The 6754-nt window shown below is 52.2% G+C and overlaps 1 protein-coding gene across 9 annotated transcripts in view; it reads left to right on the top strand.

Annotated features, from left to right (window-relative positions):
* The first annotated feature begins 2351 nt into the window (after positions 1–2351).
* FAM167A (family with sequence similarity 167 member A) overlaps positions 2352–6754 on the top strand; it is a 39340-nt gene continuing 34937 nt past the window's right edge. For 3 of the 9 annotated variants that reach the window (XR_003044563.1, XR_003044567.1, XR_001516366.2), the window contains exon 1: positions 2544–3164. The gene's annotated coding sequence lies outside the window, so the exon portion shown is untranslated. The other 6 variants (XM_025042963.1, XM_025042964.1, XM_025042965.1 and 3 more) reach the window with 5 other exon arrangements.

The raw sequence follows: 6754 nt of genomic DNA, 5'->3' as shown, positions 1-6754 counted from the left end.
GCTGATGTCAACAAGAGTGCTGTTGGGTAACCAGCACTCATCAAGGTGGCCCAGACACCTGGACCGGCCATCTCGCACATCATCACATCTCGTCTCCTGAATGTCAAATTAGATTGATCGTACTGATCCAAAGGGGACCTCTAGAATCAGTGTGCCATTGCCAAGTTCAGACTCATTCTTGCAGGTTCAGCCCAATGTTCGGTGGTCTACGGGCCAACTGGAGGGGAAGCATCCTCAGGTGGTCTGCTACTCCAGGCCACGAGGTTCCCCCACCCATCACTGGCCAGCCTCACAGCGCTTCATATAAAGGCAGCTCCATACAAACTAAGAGGCTTCAGGTACTCCAAACACAAGGCCATCTTTTCTTTGAAGTAGTGTTTCTTGAGGTTGCTAATTACAAAAACTGTTCATTGTAGAAAACATGGAAAATCAATGCAAGTCTATAGAAGAAATTTAAAATCCTCTGTTATCTTGCTACCCAGAGATAGCCACATCTAATATTTACATATATCTTCCCAACCTTTTTCTCTAGACATATTAAAGAATTAAATGTTAGAATTAAAGTTTTCATAATGTCTTACTTACTTAGACATTTGGTGTTCCAGTCTTATTTACTTAGCATGAAATCATTAACATTATCCTATGTCATCAAATATTTTTTGAAAATATTATTCGTGTGGCCACATACTAGCCTATGCTAGAGCTCTGTCTAGAACTCATTCAACCACTGCATGTGATTAGGCATTAGAACTGAGACTGTTCCAAGGGAGACCTGGCTCTTCTCCTCTTCCCTCCTTCATCGACTCTCCTGGTCCTCATCGCTGACCCCGCTCCTGCCCAAGCATATGCCAATCAGAATGGGAGGCACCATGGTAAGACCCGCCCCTGCCCTGGACAGGCTGCCTGTCTATATAAAAAATGAAGACAATGCCCCCATGAGAAAGCAGAACGGAACCCTTATGCCAAATGAGGGACTAAGAGGCTGAAGATGGGAGAAAGCATTTCCAGAGCGGGTGGAACAGCTCTACCAAGAAGCACTGGAGCACTTACCACACGCTGGGCCCAGAACACACAGGGGAACAGTAGGGCAAGCACTTAGGGGTCAGTACAGGAACGTGTGGCCAGGAACAGCCAGCACAGGAGGACGCTGAGTCTCCATTTCCAGACCTAACTTTCTCTTGGTTCCTGCAAACATGAAGCCTGTAGCTGAGTAGGGAGACAGATACTAATCAAATAACTTCACAAATAAAGATAAAATTATAGCTGGACCACGAAGGGGCGGTTACTGGGGCTATAAGGACATGTAACCTAGGGTTCCCTCAGGAAGCAGAAGTATGGCCGGCCCCATGTGAGAGGGTCAGGTATGTAGAAGGATCTGGAAAAGCATCTGTCTGGAGAGCAGAGCATCAGTACAAGGTGAGGCCCAAGAGATAGGCAGAGCCAGACCACACAGGCCCAGTCAGCCACGCTGGGTTTTAGTCCTGGGAGGAATGAGAGTTGCTGAAGGGCTTTGGGCAGGGAGAAGCCGGGGCCGGATTTCCATCTTGAAGAGTTTGCTCTGGCCGTGGAGGAATAACTGGCTCAGGAGGAGACAGGTGAGGGGCCAAGAGTCAGTAATAGGCTGTGGCTGGAGGTGGGGCGAGCTCATGGTGACGTGGGCCAGAGCAGAGGCAGAGGGGAATGGAAGAAGTAGAAGGATTGGATCAATATTTAAGAGTTGGACTCAAGAGATTGTGTCGATGCCAAGATTCTCCAAAAGACCCCTGTTCAAGTACACTTGCCAGTCCAGAAGCAGTGCCCTGTCAGCAGAATATCTCCTTAGACAAAGACCCTGAGCGGGGGTGCTGATAAATGGGGAAAGGCAGGAAGTGAGACAGGGCTCCAGTGGGGAGACGCAGTGAAGGGCATGGGCACCGGGGGGCTGCGCCAGGGTCTTGGGCATCTGGAGGGCTGACTCCCTACAGAAAACAAGGCCAACAACTTCCTCCTGGAACCTGGGGCAAGTCACTTCGCAGCCCCATGCCTCAGTCCCGTACCCCCAGTGTTACTGTGAGGATGGCAGTTAGATAACCGAAGGACCTGCCAACCTCAAGTAGCTAGGAGAGGAACTTGCCCTGTTTCAGGCTGCCCAGAGAATGTGGGCAACTTCCAGTAATCAGTCCGGGTCCCAGGAGGACTGAGGCCCCTGTTTGCAGTCAGCATTGATCCCAAAGGCCAGGATGGGGCAGCCCCGGCTGTTGCCTGTATGTGTCTTCCGTGCCTGGAGCAGCAACTAGATTTAGAATATATCCCTCCAGTGGTTGACACGGCACATACATAGTATTATGGCCACGAGGCACCCTGTGGTCAGTGGGGGAAACACATGCTTTGGGGCAGGTCCTGCGGACTACTCCCAGATGGTCTGGGAGACAGACCTGGAAGAATGTTTCTCCTTAGCCTCTCTGAGCCCCAGTTTCCTCATCTGTAAGCTGGAGGTGCCGAAGTCTGCTCGCCAAGTGGCTTTCACGGTATGGCACATGTTAGGCACTCGGTAATGGGAGTTGCTACTGGTAGTTTGAACTCAAGCCGCTTGTGGGTGGAGTGTGGGCAGCAGGGGCTTCTCCTGCCTCCTCCACGCAGGCAAACTGCTGACAGTGGCAAAGCCACGTCGCCGTGCTTATGGGAAGACTGCTTTGGTTTCGGGTTTAATTTTTAAAAATGGATATTTGGGTTTGGTTTCGTCTGGGATTTGGCAAACACGTGTGGTTTCCTCCTCCTTGCGGCGGGGCAGCCGCTCTGGTCCGGGTCTGGGCAGGGGACGTACAACTAGCAGGGCGTTAGGACCCAGTGTGCGACTCTGGGACCCAGCGCGTCCCGGTCCCGGAGCCTCAGGCGGAGAGGCATGAATGAGAGGCTGGAGGGGATCGCTGCTGAAAGGGCTTGTGGCGGAATAGCTCGGCCGTCGCCAGGCAACGGTCCTGACGCAACGCAAAAAAAAAAAAAAAAAAGTCCCTTAAAAAAAGAATAGTGCTGAGAATTCACAGGAGCACGGGAGAAAGGGAGTCAAGAGCCCGCTCAGTCCCTGAGGCCGGGGCCAGAGGCTGCGGAGCGGAGAGCTCGCGTCGGGAGGAGGAGGCGGGGACCTTGGTGACACCCCTGGAAGGGGCTTCCGAGCGCCCCGGAAGGTGGGTTCGCGGCAGGGGCGGGGACGTTCCCAGGGCTGAGGGTCTGGCCAGAGTGATGTGGCTGTGGTGGCGGAGCTGGCAGGGGAGGAGGCTCGGCGAGCCGCAGGTACCCAGGGCAGGCAGTGGCGGGGAGCAACCTGCCCAGGTAGGTCTGAAGGAGCATCCATCCCCGAGCTCTGGAGGGGACACCCCACCTCATCCGCTCTTGGGGTTCACCACCCTCAGGAGGAATAGGACAGCATGGCTGGACTCCATCTCCCATCTCCCTGCTGGCCTCTTCTGGGTGCAGATTTAGAGTATCAGGTCTGAGAGGGAGGAGCCCCAGTCAGTCTCTCCAGATCTACTCCCAGACCGCTGGTCATCTCCAAGCACCCCCTGTCTCCTCTGTGTACTTCACGCGCAGTGACATTAAGTTCCTGCTCCCAAAATGCCATTTCTAACTCAGGAGAAGTGACCAAGGATGCTTGGGCCCAAGAGTGCTCCCAAACGCTGAGGCCACTGTGATCGGGGGAGGCTGCACAGCCCAAAGGACTCTCAGGGGTGAGCAGTCAGCCTTGAGGCTTTGCACCCCAGGTTGCTAGGAGAAGGCAGGAAGAAGGTCTGTGGTGCCCTGCAAGAGGGCAGGTGTCACCAGGTGTCTCCTTCCACCGAGTCAGGCTGCATGTTTAGAGGGCAGGTGTCACCAGGTGTCTCCTTCCACCGAATCAGGCTGCTTAAAAATAAAAACGATTGCCTGTATCTGGTTTCCATTCCCCTTGGTGTGTGGTTCTTCTGAAAAGATCTTAGAAGGAAGATTGGTTGCCGCCAACTCCCAGCCATTCCTGGTGAGTCCTAGGTGGGATGAGCTCAGGTTCCCATCAGCAGGCTCTAAAGCAGCTTCCCCTCGGATACAGACAGCCCTGCCACCCACCAGGCACGGATCAAGACTAGAGAGTGCTGGGCAGAATCCTGGCAGAGCAGAGGTGGCCATGGCACCTCTAGCCTGACTGTGTCCACAGGATGAGAGCTGCTGCCAGCATGTTTTTAAGGGGCTTGGCAAAGCAGCTATGCGAGCTGTACTTAGAGCAGGTAAAGATGACAGCACTTCTTTCTTGAGTGTGTTTACTGATCAGACAGTGCTTGAGAAGCCTTCATTGGTTACTTTATCCTCACAATTGCCCTTCGAAGGAACATTATGTCCTCATTTTGTCAACAGGGCTCCGAGAGATTTAGAAACTTGGTACAGCTCACGTGGTTGATGAAAGAGCAGAGAGATTCAGCCCAGGTGCCTGACCCCTAAAACAGTGCTCTCAAAGAAAGGCTACTTTAGAAGGTCTGAGGAGAGAGGCCCAGAAGGGGAAGAAACCAGTCTTACCTAGACGAAATGAGAGCTGTGTGATATGGCTTGTCGTGTGACCTGGGACCTGGGACCCCGTGGAGCCAGGAAAGTTGTTTATTATATCAGGAGCCTGAAAGGCTCTGTAATCAGGCCTGGATCGCTACAACTCCATTGGCCTGAAGTGGAGAGAAGGGTCTTCCCGCAAACCCCCTTTTCCTCCTTGCTCACCTAAAGACTCCCAACTTCCCATGAACTTGTCTCATCTTGTCTTGTCCTCCCAATTACATGCATGAATTTTCACTAAATTATCAGTCCAGCTTCCATATGCACCAGCTTGGCCTCCCTCCAAGAGGGACTTTGGCTGGGAAGTAAATTAAGACAGTGCCTAAGTATTTGCTGAGAGAGCCACAGAGCCCCAGGCCGGTGAGGAAGAAACTGCTTGTTACGCTACTCACACACTGGGGCAGTTCTCTCTAGGTAAATTTTGTTAGAGAAACACTCAGCCTACAAGAGCCTCTGGAATTCCCAGAACCCTCTGGGGCTGTGCTCTTCTTGCAATGGCTCTTTGCATGATTGGGATGTTGAGCCACTTGCAGAGGCAGAAGATGAATGATAATCTGTGCAGTTTTCTCCCTGGTTCACAGACTCAGAGGTGAGGCAGTTCTCACTCGAGAATTGGAAATCCTTTGGGATTAACCGGGATGGCTCTTACTATGCAAATGTTCCCTGGGATTTGAATTGGGAAGAGGAGAAAGGAAGGAAAGTAAATTCTAAAGCAGACCTTGAAAGGGTGAGGATGGGCTAAATGAGGGCCGTGGGCACACGGGAGCAGGAAAGATCAGACTGTGGTGGGAAAGGGGTTTAGAAGGAAGATGACAGGTAGACCTGGCCAGCTTCTTAGTCAGCCTGCAGTGTGAGCTGCCGCAGAGCATCAGGTTGCCAACATGAGTTTGGAAGGCTGCAAATATCAGTTCCTCCATGATCAGGACAGCCGCCCTGGTGTGTGAAAGCCCAGTGCTTGCCCCTTCTCCGACCACCGCCCTCCTCTCTGCAGAGGTGTGGAAAAGGGAGGGGGAAAAAAAGGAGAAAGAAGGTGGACGAGAGGAAAAGTTAGAGGCTTGTGCTGAGCCATGCTCATCTTCTTTCCTCCTGAGTGCTACCTGACCCCACCCCTACCCGGCAACAATGTTCACCCCCGAAACACTGCTTAGAGAAGGGAGTGCAGCGAGCAGCAGCCCATCTCCCTGTGGGCGATGTCCATCAAGGAAGGGCTCTCTCATCTCTAGAGGTGGAAGGGTGGTAAGCTCTCCAGTGTCAGGGGCCTCTTTACATCAGGTTCCCTGCCCAGGAAGGGGCGAAGGCTCAGCTTCTTCCAGGGTACAAACCGAGTACTCATTTCTCCAAGGCAATCTCCTCAGTATGGCCAGAAATTCTCTTCTGGTATCCTGATCCAAATGTGGGAGCTGATAATGGGTCCCCAAAGACTTCCTCATGGGGCTTGTCCCGTGGGACCTGGAAGGGCAAGCCTAGCTTAGAGCTGGTTTTCCAGGTACGTGATAGACCCACACTGTGACTTTCGCCGTAGCCAGGTTCAGGGCTCACTGAAGGCTGAGCCACGTTTCCTCATTCCAGAAAACCAGCAGAGCCTATGAATGTGACCCGGGCAGTTCAGTCCCGGAAGTCCAGCTGGGGAACTCAGTTGGGGAACTCTCAGGGGGATGAGTACCTAAGAAGGTTTTGTGTCGAGACTTGTGGACTTATCCACCATCGAGTTCAAAGTGACACTACCTCCCTCTCCTGTGAGCATTTACACGTGCTAGGCTCTGGAGATACCACGATACTGTGAACCGACCTAAGTCCATTTGGTTGTAACTCTCAGGTTTTGCTGTATTGGTGTCTGGTTTGTTTGCCAGCAGCCACGGAGAACTTTGAGGAAGTGAAGGCAAACCTCAGTATCAAACTTAAGCCTCAGACCAAATTCTGCTGCATATGTAGATATTTTTTGAGGAACTATCACAAACAGGTCCAGCAGAGTTCACACAGCCTGTTCTTTGGGCAAGTCAATGTCACCTGCGTCTCTAGGTGCCCTGACCGCACCTCGCCAGAGGTCTCACTGCATTCTTTCAGCTACTCTTACAAGAGTCAAGAGTGCCTCAAAATTTGTTTGGCCAACCCTCATATCTTGAATAACCTCTTCTTTCACCAAGGAGAACGCATTTCTAACATTTACTCTGCTAATTATCAAATACCGGTGTTGAGCAGACAGAAAGAC

The sequence above is a fragment of the Pteropus alecto genome, unplaced genomic scaffold (genome assembly GCF_000325575.1).
Source record: "Pteropus alecto unplaced genomic scaffold, ASM32557v1 scaffold50, whole genome shotgun sequence".
NCBI classification, from domain to species: Eukaryota; Metazoa; Chordata; class Mammalia; order Chiroptera; family Pteropodidae; genus Pteropus; species Pteropus alecto.
This window is presented reverse-complemented; position numbering and strand designations above follow the sequence as displayed.